Source organism: Mustela nivalis (genome assembly GCF_964662115.1).
Source record: "Mustela nivalis genome assembly, chromosome: 1".
Lineage (NCBI taxonomy): Eukaryota > Metazoa > Chordata > Mammalia > Carnivora > Mustelidae > Mustela > Mustela nivalis.
Window position 1 is genome coordinate 169,715,390 of NC_139020.1, and position 16,203 is coordinate 169,731,592.

At 43.9% G+C, this 16,203-nt stretch overlaps 1 long non-coding RNA gene across 2 annotated transcripts in view; it reads right to left on the reverse strand.

Moving 5' to 3' along the window:
- The window catches only part of LOC309863721, a 56,111-nt gene extending 40,963 nt beyond the window's left edge, over window positions 1-15,148 (reverse strand). Inside the window, exon 1 of one of the 2 annotated variants that reach the window (XR_014311214.1) lies at window positions 14,996-15,148. This is a non-coding gene — a long non-coding RNA (uncharacterized lncRNA). Of the gene's footprint in view, window positions 1-2,683; window positions 2,916-14,995 lie in introns of those variants that run through there. The other variant, XR_014311215.1, reaches the window with a different exon arrangement.
- Window positions 15,149-16,203: the final 1,055 nt, after the last annotated feature.

The window sequence follows — 16,203 nt, forward strand, 5'->3', positions numbered from 1 at the left end:
AGGGCGATTAATAAAATTAAGCAATGCTTTCTGCTTGCCCGCTCCAAAATAAAACTCCTACTGATAATATATGAAAATCCATTCCAGCTTTATGAAATATACCATTTATCTCCATTAGATGGTTTACTAGTATCTATTGACCTCCCACTGGGTGTTGGATACTCTGCCACATATTTTAGCAGATGGAAAAATAAGAAGAAGATCCCACACACGTCTCTAATAAGCTGAAAATCTATTTTGAGCAATGCAAACCATACATTGAGAAGGGCAAACCCATGAAATGCAAAATCCAAAGTACAGTGAAATCAGCAGGGGTGATTCTTAGCATTTGGAATCAGAATAGTTCATGTACTTAATTCCATGACGTAGTCAAAGAGGGGTTTCCTATTTTTGTCATGAAATAGTCAAAGAAAGGTTTCCCATTTTTGTAAGTATCTTTGCAAACATTAGTTACTACCATGAACAACCAGGGTATTTCAGATAAAACAGAATTACTGTTTTTCTTAAGAAGGTCTGATGAGCTAGCAAATCTGGACCAAACATTGTCATATGGCAACAATCAACTAGATTCTTACTTCTCAGAGGATGGAAGAAGGAATCAGCAGGATGGAATTACCTAGGAGATTCTTAGAAATACAGATTCTCAAACTGAGCAGCTACATGCAAAAGAATGAAAACAGACCACATTCCTATACCATATACAACATAAACTCAAAATGGATGAAGGACCTAAATGTGAGAACTGAAACCATAAAAATCCTAGAAGAGAGCATAGACCGTGATGTTTCCGAGATCAGCTGTGGCAACATTTTTTTAGATATATCTCCTAAGTCAAGGTAAAGAAAAGCAAAAATAAACTATTGGGACTACAACAAAATAAAGTTTCTGGACAGTAAAGGAAACCATCAACAAAGCTAAAAGACAACCTATAGAATGGTAGACATATCTGATAAAGGGTTAGTATCCAAAATAGATAAAAATTAATGCAACTCAAAACCAGAAAAACAAGTAATCAGATTAGAAAATGGGCAAAAGATATGAACAGACATTTCTCCAAAGAAGACATACAGATGGCCAATAGACACATGAAAAGATGCTCAGCATCACTCTCCATCAAAACTACAATGAGATATCACCTTACACCCATTGGAATGGCTAAAACCAAAACACAAGAAACAAGTGTTGGCAAAGATGTGGAGAAAAAGGAACTCTTATGCACTGTTGGTGGGAATGCAAACTAGTACAGCGCCTCTGGAAAATGGTATAGAGAGGGTGCCTGAGTAGCTCAGTTGGTTAAGGGTATAAATCGATTCCGGAGTCCCAGGATTGAGCCCCATGTTGGGCTCCCTGCTCGGTGGGGTGTCTGCTTTTCCCTCTCCCTCTGTCCCTCCCCCTGCTCTCTCTCTCTCTCTCTTGCTCACTCTCTCAAATAAGTACATAAAATCTTTTAAAAAATGGTATAGAGGTTCCACAAAAGTTAAAAATAGAACTGCCTATGATCCAGTAACCATACCATGGGGTAGTTACCCAAAAAATACAAAAAACATCAATTCACTAGGATACATGCACCCCTATGCTTATTGCAGCATTATATACAATGGTTTTATTATGGCAGAGCCCAAGTGTGACTGGATAAAGATGATGTGGTATAAACATGATGAAATATTATCCACCCATAAAAAGAACGAGATTAAAAAAAAAAGGAATGAAATTTTACCATTTGCAACAACATGAATAGAGCTAGAGAGTATAATGCTAAGTGAAATAAGTCACTCAGAGCAAGACAAATATCATATGATTTCATTCACATGGAATTTAAGGAACAAAACAAGTAAAGAAAAAAGAAAGAGAGACAAAGCAAGAAAGAGACTCGTAACTCTAGAGAACAAAAGAATGGTCACTGGAGGGGAGGCAGGTGGGAAGATGGGTGAAACAGGTAAAGGGGATTAAGAGTTCACGTGGCATGATGGGCACTGAGTAATGCATAGAACTGCTGAATCGCTATATCATACACCTGAAACTAAACAGCACACTGCACATTAACTACATTGGAACTAAACTGAAAAACTTAATAAAAAAATATGGAATCTCAGCCTCCTTCCCCCATTCCAAAGCTACAGCCCCAATGTCAAGGTGCCCAGGAGGTGCCCAGGTATATTATAGGCATTTAATAATGAGAATATAGATGTAGTAACAAATAAACCAATGAGTGGAGGAATGTCCTATTAAAGCTGGAACTTCAAGTGACAAATATTTTTTTAAAAAATATATTTTATTTATTTGACAGAGATGACAAGTAGGCAGAGAGGCAGGCAGAGAGAGAGGAGAAAGCAAGCTCCCCACTGAGCAGAGAGCCCGATGCGGGGCTCCATCCCAGGACCCTGGGATCATGACCTGAGCCGAAGGCAGAGGCTTTAACCCACTGAGCCACCCAGGTGCCCCTTAAGTGATGAATATTTATTTCCCATCAAGTACTGTGCTAGGCCAAGGGGATACAAGGTAAAGAAGATATTCCTCCTCTCAAGGAATTCCCAATACATCTGGCAAGCCTGAGAAAGAAGCCATAATTGCAACACAAGAGAATTTGAACTGTAATAGAAGCCTAACAGTTATCTATTGCTTTAGTAATGCTACACACCAAACAACCACAAAGCCTCACTGGCATGCTACAATTATTACTTACTGATCATGAATCCAGGGTGGTCAGCTAAGTGACTTTATTGTTTTTGGCTTGTCTTGGTTACATAACTGGGAACGAACTGAAGGTCGGATGCTTTGGGTTGCCGTGACTGGCTCGCCACCACGTCTCATTCTCCAGCAGACTGACCTGCGCATTTTCATGGGAACGACAGATGTGTACTTTTTTTATTTTTAACCAGAAAATGTTTACATTTTATTTTTTTCCTTTAGATAAGGCAAATCTGTTTTTCCAAGGAAATAATACAATTTGGCACAAAGACCAAAGGAGCTACATCTGTCTTGTGATTGAGGTTTGTTTAACAATATATGAACTGCCAACAACCCCTCTTCACCTGGCAGCATTTCTCAGTGATGCTCTTGACTTTGAAGCCCAGAGCAGGCTGCGGACATGGCAAGAGACAATTTGAAAGAAATGACTCACTGCGGTACCAGACTCTGTGAACGCACCAACTGGAACTGACCTTCAAAGGAATCCTAATTGGAATGGGGAGAATACTTGGAATTACAGTGTGGAATGACTCAGAACCAGCAGAGACACTGAACATGGCTTTGTCAAGTCTTCCTTTGTATCATGTCCACTAACATCTCACTGGCCAAATGAAATCACATGATACATTCAGAAACAAGAGGCAAGAGATTCCAAGTCATATGGCAAAGGATGTGGACAGAAGGAAGAGGAAGAATTGGGCCATTTTTGTAATCCACCATAAGAGGTATTAAAAAAAAAAAATTGCTGTAGGCGGAAGCTTAAAAATCTAAGCCCAAGAGAATGATTTTGAAAGCTTTTCCATTCCACAATCCCAAGATCATTTTTCCTCAATACTCTCTAAAGCAGAAGGAACACTGCCATTCAGACCCATAGAAAATAACAAATAGAATTCACCAGTATGTCAGGCCCTGTGCTAGGTTCTGCACATGCACTAACTCATTATTTGCTCCCCAGCAACTAAAAGATGTATATGATTACTGCAGTTATAGATAAAGAAACCAAGGTCCAGGGAAGTTTGATGACTTGCTCAAGGAGGCACGTCCAGGAAGCAGACGCTCTGGAACCTTTGCTCTCCTCACCCAGAGCACAGAAATTCAAGTCATGCCCATCACCTGCCCTTTTTCTGCTAAAAGAGGCAATGTAACAGTTTTCACGTATAAATCACTTCTGGCCAGGGCACCTGGGTGGCTCAGTGGGCTGGGCCTCCGCCTTCAGCTCAGGTCATGATCTCCGGGTCCTGGGATCGAGCCTGCAGTCGGGCTCTCTGCACAGTGGGGCACCTGCTTCCCCCTCTCTCTGCCTGCCTCTCTGTCTGCTTGCGATCTCTCTCTCTCTCTGTCAAATAAATAAATAAAATCTTTACCAAAAATAATAGATCATTTCTGGCCAAATGTAACATTCCAAGAATTAATATTTTCATAAGTGAGCCACCAGGAGTAAATTCTAACACAGGTCAGCCATGAAATGGCAGTGTGTGTATTTAGGACTAACCGACAAGGCCTGATTTGTTTTCTTTTTCTACAATATTGAATTTTTAAATTGCTTCCTTGGTGGTCCGAAAAGTTCTGATGCCATTTGTGCTGTGTCAGTTGCAAGACAAATTCAAGTAATCCTGAAGAATCTAATAATCATGTGTCAACCAAAGACGAGGGCTGTGTTTTTTTTTTCATTGTATGAAGAATGCATCTTTAATGAAACCATTTCACTTCTCCAGTTTGAAAATTGTAGCCTAAGTATTCCCTCCTATCACATGATTTTGTTCTGTATGGTCATCTGCCGGACTTTGCTCATGACTTCAAGATACAAGGAAGAAAGAAACTGAGCCCACAGACGTGAGCACTCAGGGTCACTTGGTGTCCCGTTGTCATCACTGAAAACTTTCTCAGCCTAAAGAATTGGATTGGCACTCGGAGTGACCCATTTGCTTTCTCTCCCGAAATGCACAGTTTTCCATCTGTTCCAGAAGTTGGCTTCCATCAATGTCTGCTGTGGAGTAAAAAGCTCAGAAACTCAAATGCAGCCTTGCCTCAGCAATCCTGTCAAATTCCCTAGTGGAACTTCTAAAATGGCCCACTTTTCAAAGTGACATAACAAGCAATGAGCCATTTAGTGATTCAGCTGGAAATCCAAAGCCCAGGCTGTGTGTCCTCAAGCATTTCCATAAAGAAGAAGAAGAAGGAGGAAAAAAATAGCAAGGAGGGAAGAGAAATATAACTTTTTCTTATGATCTACATCAGGGATGTTTAAAAGGCTTCATTCCACATGACAGCTCCCGTCACGGGATGATGGGTGCTGTGTGGAGAAGAATTCTGAGCTCATGTAGGGACATGATAGGACTTGTGCAGCTATCAATTAGCCACGTCTGCTTGCACAAAGAGGTGTGGCAGCCTGTGGGCCATCCTGACTTTCTTCTAACGAAAGTCGGAGTTGTTTAAACATTCATTCATCTTGAGTTATCCAGTATGTCTTATTATACAGAGACAACAGAATAACTTTTGTTAATGCCAAGTGTAACTGAAGGTATTAAAGAAGTTAATTGACATCAGCATCTTTCCACATGGGCCACGGCAAGGAAAAGTGATCTGGGGTTTTTCCTCCACATAACAGTATAAGAAACCTGTTACATGCTTACATTTTTATTCTTCATATCCCAACTCCATAAAATAGGCTTCACCCAATTGGATTTCTCTCTCTCTTTTTTTTAATTATTTATTTATTTAGACACAGAGAGAGAGAGATCACAATTAGGCAGAGAGGCAGGCAAAGAGAGAGGAGGAAGCAGGCTCCCTGCTGAGTAGAGAGCCCGATGCAGGGCTTGATCCCAGGACCCTGAGATCATGACCTGAGCTGAAGGCAGAGGCTTTAACCCACTGAGCCACCAAGGTGCCCCAGGATTTCTCTTTTAAAATAGTTGTTCTTTCCCATTCTCTCCCCACAGTTTAGAAACTGAGGGCTGAAAAATGACCACAGGGCCGTCTTTGTGCAGTCCCCGCATTGAATCAGTGGCTTTCTTCTGGACACATTGTCAGAGGATACCAAGAGCCTTGTTCGATAAGACCAATGTAACCCCAGAGCATGACTCCAAGGACCACAACAGATCGTTAGGTAGAAATTAACTGCCTTTCTTGTCAGGTACCTCATTAAAGTTCAAAAGTAATTGTTGTTCCTACTAGTTAGAGCTATTTATACATCTCCCCTTATCACCTCGTTGTGCCTTGGTGAGGAAAACAGCCTCATTGATTGATGTCAGCAGACGAGGGGGAACAAATGGTGTTTCATTCATGACATGAAGGTTGGCCCACACACAGGGTGCCCGCCATGGTGGAACAGGACACCTCGTAGCTTCGCTGACATTGAATCAGGAGGAGCTACAAAGCCCTCCACCCACTTTCTCTTTTCTCTCCTCTTTCTTTGTCTTTTTTTCCCCTCCCATTCTAGTATGTTCTTCTTTTCCCTTTTTCCTTTCAACTTTCCTCACTCTTTGTTTCCTTTCAACTTTTCTCCCTGCTTTCTTTTTCTTTCCTTTTTTTGCTTTGATTCTTACCTTCCTCTTTTCCCTTTGACCCTCTGTCTACACCATTATTTATTTCTAGCCATTGAGACTATGGGTTCAACATGTATTGAGGGAGTTTTTCAGACAGTCTGGATGTTTCACGTGGTCATGATAAAGATGCCATTAGATCCTTTCCAGAGAATGGATTTGCTGCTGGCTGGGGGGAGGCCCAGGGAGTGAGCGGGATGATGGCCGCTGTGCAGCCCGCCGCTGAGCAATGGCTGTCATTGCTTAAACAGAGTCAAAGGAAAGTCTGCTTCTAACAGTCCTGAAGCTTCATCCAAAATAGTGGGATAGACTGTGGCACTGGGAAGATTTAGATGGAAAATCATTTTAATCCATATTCTAGTTCTTTTTAAGATTATTATTTTAATAGGATTTGGAGGGACATGTGCCATTCCTTGGTTGCAGCCAATTTTGGTCTGACTCTCAGCTTGCCCAACATCCTGGGCTGCTCACCTCAGGAAACAAGGCAATGGAGGGAAGGCTCAGTGGGCTCCTTTGGCCTGGGGTTTAAATCGATGGTTGGTCATGGCTAAGAGCTGCAGAGCTGAAAATTCACTAGAGCCCACAAAGTACTTCAGCCCCTCTCTCTGACAGACCCCTCTTTCTTGCTTTCTTGCTGAGTCCCCAGTCCCTATATGCCACATCTGACTTTCCTGAGAGAAAGATTTAGAATAAAACCTGGAACTATGTTTAACTTATTATTAAAAGATAGTCTTTTTCAAGGGCTTTCCAGATACCAGGATTTTTGCATAAATTAATCTCCTTTCATTTTCACAACGCTTCTGAAGTGAAAAGTATTATTTCTGTTTAACAGATGTGGAAATGGAAGCCTAGATGTGGAATTTATTTGCTCAAGTCGCAAAACAGTACTTCATGCAGCCATGACCGACAGCACAGCAGTGAGCTGCAAAGCCCTTGTTCTTTGTGTCTACACTCCATTGCCTCCTTCAAAAGCCTACAAATGCATCTGTCCAATGACTAACCTCAAGGATACAGAACCCCGTAGACTGGGTACCCACCCTCCTAGGCCCTGCTCAAGTTTCATTTCCTCTGTGAAGCCTTTTCTTTTTTTTTTTTTTTTTTAAGATTTTAATTATTTATTTGATACAGAGAGAGAGAGATCACAAGTAGGCAGAGAGGCAGGCGGGGTTGAGGGGAAGCAGGCTCCCCGACGAGCAGAGATCCTGCTGTGGGGCTCGATCCCAAGACCCCGGGATCATGACCCGAGCTGAAGGCAGAGGCGTTAGCCCACTGAACCGCCTAGGCGCCCCTGTGAAGCCTTTTCTAATGCCCCAGCCTGCATGGGTCTTTCCCCACAGAGAACCGGTCAACACACATTTAACATTTTATACTGAGGTTTCGCTTCCTTTTTACCTTTTTCACTGTCTCCCTACCTAGACTGTGAACTCCTTGAGGGTCAGAACACTTCTTTCTACTTCTTACTTTTGTCCACAAAGATTAGAGGTTCTCCAACCATGCTCTGCATATCAGTGCCATCCAGGGAACTTGTAAAAAATACAAATGGCTGACACCTGTCCCTGGACTCCTAAAGTGGCATCTCCGGGAAAGGCCCCAGCATCTGGACTTTAACCCATATCGTTAAGTTCATCTGAGGCCCAGCAAGACATGTAAATAGCTTACCTACAATAACTACAACGGATTTAAGCAATTCTCCTCTCCAAATGGCTATAGGATCCAGTCATAATATTTTTCATGACCAAACTACCTATCTTCCTCCACCTCCCACAGCTCCTGCTAAAACAACAGGTCTGTATGGTCCCTTGTGCCCTCAGGTGACCCAGATCCAGGAGCTAGAGCCTGGCCCAAGGATGTTCCATCTTCCAGTACAGGTAGAAGGGCCAGACCCATGCGTACATCCTAGGGTGTTAAACTGCACCAAACGTTATGACAGAGGTGTGTGCAAAATGCTCTCTGCCTTCAGGAATTGGGGAAGGTTTTCCAAGGAAGTTAAACTGGTTGAAGGATAAATAGATGTTGTAGAGTGGGACTGGGGATGGGTGGTAATTGGCAAAAACATGTATAAAGGCAAAGGGTGGGACTCAAAAATATCACTTTTTTTAAGCAACCATTAAATTACCATTAAAGAGAACTGGTTATAAATGATAATATAGCTCTACATTGGAATACGATGCAGAGGTAAAAAATGAGTGCAGAACTCTATATACCAATTTGGGATCATCTCCAAGACACACGATTGAAAAAAAAAAAAAAAGGGACATGTGTGCTGGAAAAACAAAACCAAAAACATGGGGTGAGACTGTGTACATACACATACATTTGTGTTAAGGCAAGAATATTCTGGAAATACACATGAAATGCACTGGGAAGAGGACCTGGGGCTAGATGGCGAAAGAAAATGTTTCATGATATGCCCTTTTATACTGATAGGTTACTGTGTGTATATTCATTCTTTGCTTAAAAAATCGGTTAAGTGTTTTAAAAATACTGTTTGGTGATCAAATAAAAGAATAATGAGTGCCATTCTACAGAACTGTTTCCTATTCTAGTAAAAAAGGCCCACCACTCAGGTGTTCAGAAAGAACCTGGTCAACTGTGAGGCCACATGGTATAGACAGGGAGAGAAGTGGATTCAAGCAAGTTAGTTAGATGAGATGGCCTTGGGTACCAAGCCACTGGGAAACTCAAAGAGCCTACATGCAAACATCTGGAGGCAGGGCTTGCATCACCAAATTCAACTAAGCAAGCCCATCGCTGATGCTAGATAAAGCTATCAAATCCAAAATCTTATTAAAATGTCTATATTGTGAGAGTCCGCTAATCTATAATATAGCCACATTAATTGAAGATTTAAATGAAGTTAAGTTTGTGTTAACAAATTCTCCAAAGGTCAGAATCATTACTTTCAACACATTCAGCGCAAATGTTTTTCTCTTGTGTGCTATTCCTTGGTGTCCGTTGAAACTGGCTTGTCCATTGACCCTTATTATCTCCCTCCAGCCGGAGAAGCAGTGCTGTCCTCCCTCTTGCTCAACTCCAGGGTGCATTGCCTTTGTGATAGGATCAGGTAGCTTTCCCAAGAAATTTCCTGGGAGCTCCTCACTGTTAGAAAAGAAATTTCCTCTGCTCCCTGACACCCACTGGGGGGCGTAATTTGTGGCATGGTGCCTCACCACCAGGAGGGGGCATGAAGGCAGGAACATTAATCAAATTTGGACACAACGAAGAAACAGTGGGCCCTGAGTGGATCAGCATATGATTAGCAGCCCAGAGTATCAGATTTTAGAATGTGAAAACCAGAAAATCTTGGGGCTACACTGCACGTGTGTGAGATTAAAGTGCCCATCTGCAGATCACCCCGAGGCTTTGACCACAAATATTACCTCCAAATGCATAATAACAACATTCTTGATTTACTAGCTGTTTGTAGTTCCTATCTCTATCATGAGCTGCAATTTTTCCAAAAACTATAAATTTATCAAATTTATATAAATCTGATATCGTCCCTAGCATGACACCAAAGGCAGGGGGTTCAATAAGTGCTTCTAGCCAATGAAATGTTTGTTGAGCATCTACTATATACAAAGGGCACCCTTGGGGACGCATCATTGGATGTTGCATTGAAATAAGTAATTGACCTATATGGTACTTCTTCACCTCTGGGCTTTTCATACATTTCACCCTACCGGAAACATCCTGTCTTTCAAGATTCTGCTCCTCCTTGAAGGCACAGTTAAAACCCTCCCTTCTGTCCCCAATTCCCTAATACCTTTTGGCTTTGAGCCCCCATGGTGCTTTTCATGTTCTCAGAGTACTCTTCATGAACAGTTACCTGCATGGATTCCTTATTCTCCCTCCCAGAAGTAAGGGGTCTGTTTGCTTGATCAGTATCCCTCTGTATGCAATGCCCAGCATGGAACCCTATAAACATCATCCTAATATATTTTTTAAAGATTTTATTTATTTATTTGACAGACAGAGATCAAAAGTAGGCAGAGAGGCAGACAGAGAGAGAGGGAGGAAGCAGGCTCCCTGCCGAGCAGAGAGCCTGATGTGAGGCTCCATCCCAGGACCTGGGATCATGACCTGAGCCGAAGGCAGAGGCTTAACCCACTGAGCCACCCAGGCGCCCCAATAAATAAAATCTTAAAAAAGAGACAATGGTAAAGTCAGGGGTCATTAGGAGTTGGGTCAGTTGCACAGATTTTAGATACCAGGTGCTTGTTCACTCCGTAAACATTGATTGATCATTTCTGATGCTCCAGGCTCTCAGAATTCAGCAGTGAACAAGGCAGACAGAACGTTGAGCCTTACAGAGCTTGCAGACTGGGCAGAAACAGCAAAACTCAAAAGTCTGCAGGGGACCAGGCAGATGATAGCCACAAGGTAGGGTGAAGGGATCTACAAGCTGCCCTCTCACTTTTGATAAAACAGGGATAAAGAGAGTTACTTCTTTGCTTTAAAAAATATCAGCCACAAAAATGATAAATGGCAATCAACACTCAGACCTCATCTGGAGTGAAAGAGCAGGGACAGGTAGAGACTATGGAAAACGGCAGACACATGTCCCAGCTGAAAGGAGGCTTCGCGCAAGCCCCAACAGCCGCCACACGGAAATCAGAGCACAGTCTTGCCTGAGTTTTACTCTTAAGAAAAATGAGAAGCCCAGGGTTTGGTTGTTTCTGTTTTTTCCCAGTTTTATTGAGAAATATTTGGTATATGTCATTATAAATTTAAGGCGTACAGGATGACGGCCTGATTTATACATACTGTAAGAGAGAATTTCAAATTTTTTTATTGCATTCTCCTTTAAATGAAGGCTCAAATGTTTAAAAATGACTCTGCATGCCAAAAAACAGACCGCTGCATTTGACGCAGCCCTTGGGTTCCCAGGGCTTCTGGTTCAGATATTAAATTGGCTCACAAGAGAAAGCTTTCCCTATGAAATACAGCACTCAAAGAATGCCACAGAGCCTGTGGGACCCGACCTGGACCTTTCAAAGTAGAGAATATTCTTGGCAAGGAAAAGGAGCATATTCTAGTGTGTACAAGTCTCTCATTGAATGGGAAGAAGACAAAACATCTTCATGGCGCTTCCAGCCCCGGGCTGCATAGAGAGATGGGAACGCATAAGGTACTTCCAGGCAAAGAAGAGACTAATGTGTACAATGTAAGGAAGGCTGACAGATGGAGATAAAAGAGCCTTCCTCTTTAAACTCTGTGCTCATTTAGATCAGGTAGAAAAGCAGAGGTTCCCGATTCCTTCCATGGTTCAGGCTTGACTTCGTAGAGAGACAAGCTATTGTTAAGGATCATTTTATTTGGCATTCCACCATTCATAGACATCTTAGAAGAAGAGAGAGGGAGGAGCTAAAGATTCATTTATATGTTTATTTAGTTACATGTGTAGAGCATCAGCTAAGTGCCAGGAGTTATTTTAGAGATGAGGATACAGCCCTGAATAAAACAGACAAAACATCCATCTTCAGGGGCCTCTCTTCCAGTGAGAGAAGAGAGATAATAAACAAACAAAATTGTAAAGACACAAAATGTCAATTGTATAAGCCATGTGACTTTCTGGGGAGGAGTTCCAAAAAGAGGAGAGAGAAAGTGCAAAGGTCCTGAGGTCAGGACTGATCATAGCACGTTGGAAGAAAAGCATGGGAGGCAGAACTAAGAGGGATCTGTGATTTCTCCCCGCTCCTGTGTTACTCCCATGATTATATATGTTAAAAGAATTTCTCTACTGCAATTAAGTTAAGATTACTAATCAGTTAACCTTTAATTAGGAAGATTATCCAGGTCAGCCTAACCTAATCATATGAATACTTTAAAAACAGAGACTTTGATCAGGTGGCTGCCAAAGAGAAAGTCAGAGAGATTCAAAGCATGAGAAGGTCCAGTATGCTTGCTGGTTTAGAGGACCCAATGCACATTTGCTGGCTTACAGGTGGAGGGGACTACATGGCAAAGAATGTGGGTGGCCTTCAGAAGCCGAGAGTGGCCCTCAGCAGGCAGCCAGCCAGGAAACGGGGTTCTCAGTCCTAGAACTGCAAGGAACAGAATTCTGCCAAAGAACCAAATGAATCTGGCAGTTAACTTTTCCCAAAAGCCTCCAGACGAGAGCCCATTCCAGCAGGCAAGCTGATGTTGGTCTGAGAAGAAAATGTGGCTGAGCCTGCCCGTAATTCTGAGCTACTGAACTGTAAGGTGATAATAAATGGGGGTGTGGTAGGAGCTGCTACGCTTGGAACAATTTATTATGTGGTAACAGAAAACAAACAGAGATATCGAGGAGGCCAATACGGCCGGAGTATAGTAAGCAAAGGGGGTTAAGAAAATGAAATCAGAAAAATAGCTGGAAGCCAGACAATGCAAGCCTTTATGCGCCTTGGTCAGGCCACTGCACTTCTGCCACGTGAGACGGGACACCCCTGGAGTGTTTGAGGAAATACGGCCTCGCCTTCCTCCTGAGACCTCACCCTGCTAGATCCACAGACACCCAGGGAAGCAGCTCTGCTGATGGAGTTTCCAGTGATCTCCGGAGGCACAGTAAATACTTGATTATAAAATATTCAGAAGAAGCCAGCAACAGAAATGGAGAACAGCCAGAGAGGTTGAGAGATGGACCATATCAAATACAGCATTAAAGATAGGCCAGCAGTTTAGAAGAGCAAATCCATCAAGAGAGATCACACCAGGCAGCCTGAAACACCCCCGTGCTGCTCACTTTCTCCCGCTCTTGCACGCACGAGGACGAATGTTTTCAGTAGACATGTTTCGCTGACAAGCATGTCTGTGCTGTACAGATCCAGCCCCAGGAATATCCGAAGCTTGCCCCCATGCCATCTGGCAGATGATTAACATGTGATTAAACCTGATGATTAGCCATGGCCAGGAATCTGATCGTTAATAGTCGGAGTCTCAGGGGGCAACTTTTATTGGCGGTTGAGTGCTCTGCCAGAAACTGCCTCCCAAAGGGGGGTGGGGGATTGGAAAGATGACTAAGGAGCCCCGTGGTGGGAAAAATGAAAACGGAGACCCGTGAGATAATAACGGTGATAGAGAGAGGCAGAGCCTCCCCCCCCCCACATACATGCACGAAGTCAGAAATACCTCAGGTATAATTAAACTCTACTCCAGAATTTAGCACCTTTTTATAATAAGAATCTTTACTTGCAATCCTCAGCATTCTGTTGCTTTGGCAAAAAAAAAAAAAAAAAAAAAAACCTATCTCTTGACATTCGGGAGGTTTCTGTCCCATTTTCAAAGAACACCCCTGGTGAAGACGCTTTTCAAAAATGTGTTTTGTATCTGTGGTGACTTTGCCAATGAATCCCCCCTTCCCCAGCAGATGAATCCCCCCTTCCCCAGCAGAACTTGTCCCAGCCCCTCTCTGGCCTCTCCCCACCTCCATTTGGACTGGCACACCCGGGACTGGGCCTGCTGTGGGGCCCCCGCCAGGGCAGAACGCCCCAGCAGGAAAGGACCAGATTCTCCATGTCACACGCTGCCCGGGGAGGATGACTTTGAGCAGCCACTGTCTGGACCGGCAGCCCTCTGCTGGCCTTTGGTTCTAGTCCCTGGCAACAGTGGACTCCTGCATTAGTCTGAACTTGGACTGGGGCCTGTGGACTTCTACTTCCTTGACTGGCTTCTCATCGGTTTTATCTAAGCTGCCATTTTGTGAGATCCCTGCTCTCTATTTCCATTCTTGCTCGTATTTGCTTTCTCCTCCTTCCTGTTCTCTCTTTTCAAGACCCACGTCAGAGCCTCGTGCTCTTAGGAGCACATCAGGAATATGTGAATTGACCACAAAGTGTGTTTGCGGTGATTTGGACAATAACACATAGAGGGCCCTGTGCAGTGTGGCTGGCACATTATAAATGCTGAACAAGCATGAACCACGTTTAGCAGGAAAGCTGGTGGTTGTGTGGAAAAGGATAAGGATGAGACCCGCAGAGAGTGTGCTTGTAGGAGAGGAGACTTAGGTGTGGGAAGAGGATTTCAGCATCCCGTTTACATGCAAAGGCACACATGCAACCGACCTCATTTCGCGAGCATCGATCCAGCCCTGCAGTCCCCAGCACTCGAGATGTGGCCCTGGGGAGTTTGCGTAAAGCCATTCAGGTTTGCGTATGCTGTGTTTGAAAATCCTAGTAACTCACTTTAGTCCCTTTCTCACCTTCTTCATCACAGTGGTGATGATCAGGGTGTCTTCCTTCAATAATTACGTACCAAGTATGTGCTGGGAGCGAGATACCAGGTTACTGTGGGGAGCAAAGCAAAGTCCCTGCCTTCCTGCCTCTTAACAGTGTGGTCGGGAAGACAGACAGTCAATATGTACACAGCATAAATAAGTCATCACAGTGAAGACAGCAGTAGGAGAAACAGGAGAGAATCTCTTTCAGAGAGGGTGAACAAGAAGGCCTCCTTGAGGGGCACCGTGGATGAAACATCTGACTCGTGATTTCAGTTCAGGTCGTGACCCCATGCGTGGGAGAACGAGCTCCGTGTTGGGCTCTGTGTTCAGTGGGGAGTCCGCTTGAGACCTCTCTTCCTCTGCCTCTGCCCCTCCTCCCACTTGAGCACGAGCTCTCTCTCTCTCTCAAATAAATAAATACATTAAAAAAAAAAAAAAAAGGCGTCCTTAAGAAGGTGACTTTCAGTCTGAGGTTGGAAGCCAATGAGAATAAACAAAGCAAGTACAGAATGGGAGCAAAGCCCAAGGAAGACCTATAGTGGGGGAAATGACAGTAATCACTTACCACATATTGAGCTACTAGATGCCGGCTCCCATCCAAGTCCTCTCATTTGACCCCACAACTCTGCAAAGAAGGTACGGTTTTTCCAGGGGGATAACTGAGACTCAGCTCAAATAAATCTCCCGCAGCAAGTTACAACACTGATACTGAGTCATATCAGCGTCTAGCTGTGGTGCCTGGCTTTGTTTTGGAACTGCAAGGTCAGAGCCAGGCAGTGGACCAGAACCAAGAAGACCAAAAAAGAGGAGCCTTCCAGACCAGGGCCAAAGGCCAACAGCCACTACGATGGATTTCAAAGGACTCTCTTAAGGAGAATTGTAATACCCGCCACCGTGTTTCAGTGATGGTCTGGTACCAGGCACTGCTACACCCCCCACAAGCAGCTCTCATGTCCTCCTCCCAACCCCTTCAGGTAAGCAGGCGCTGGATCTCTGCTTTGCAGATGAATAAAGGGATGGAAACATCCTCCCCTGCGCCCTCATCCTCCACCCACCCCCAACCAGGTCACACACAGACCCACGTGGAACCACGATTTCAGTCTGGGATGCTGACTGCCAAGGCGAGCGATGAGGGAGATTTAAACCATGTCCTATGAGCACTGACCAGAACAGTTAGCTGGAAGGAAGGAGTGCAACCGAGAGCTGGGGAGAGAACCCTGCAAGTATTTGGAAGATTATTTCGTAGGGAAGCTGGGAAGCCAGATCTGTTGACCTCAGAAAAGAGAACTCAAATCAGCGGGTACAGTGGAGGCTGTCAGCACTCCACTCAGATCCGCCTTCTCAGGTCCGCCTTCTCAATGCCCAGAGGCTGGGTGTGCTTGCTAGCACATCTCACGTGGCACCCTTTTCTGGAGAATCGGCCTGGAGGGCGGGAGGTGCGGGCAGGCGTTCTATGAAGCAACTCAGTGTCTTCTCTAACCGAGCCACTCTTCCAAACTGAATTTTGACACGTACAATGACTATCTGAAAATCCAGCCCCCCTCTTTGTACAGCTTGCTTTAATAATAACTAAAGTGCAAAAAGACTGTGATTTGGAAACAAAATGAATTCCACGGTATCCTGCAGACACAAAGCAAACCACAAGAGGACACAGGTAATGTCGCAGTCTGAAAATACAGTTTGGGAGTGTCTCCCTGCGGGCATTTTATTTAAGCCCTGGGGCTTTCCCTCCCTTGGCTAATTGACAGGTCAATGATTTCTAGTCTCTTTGCA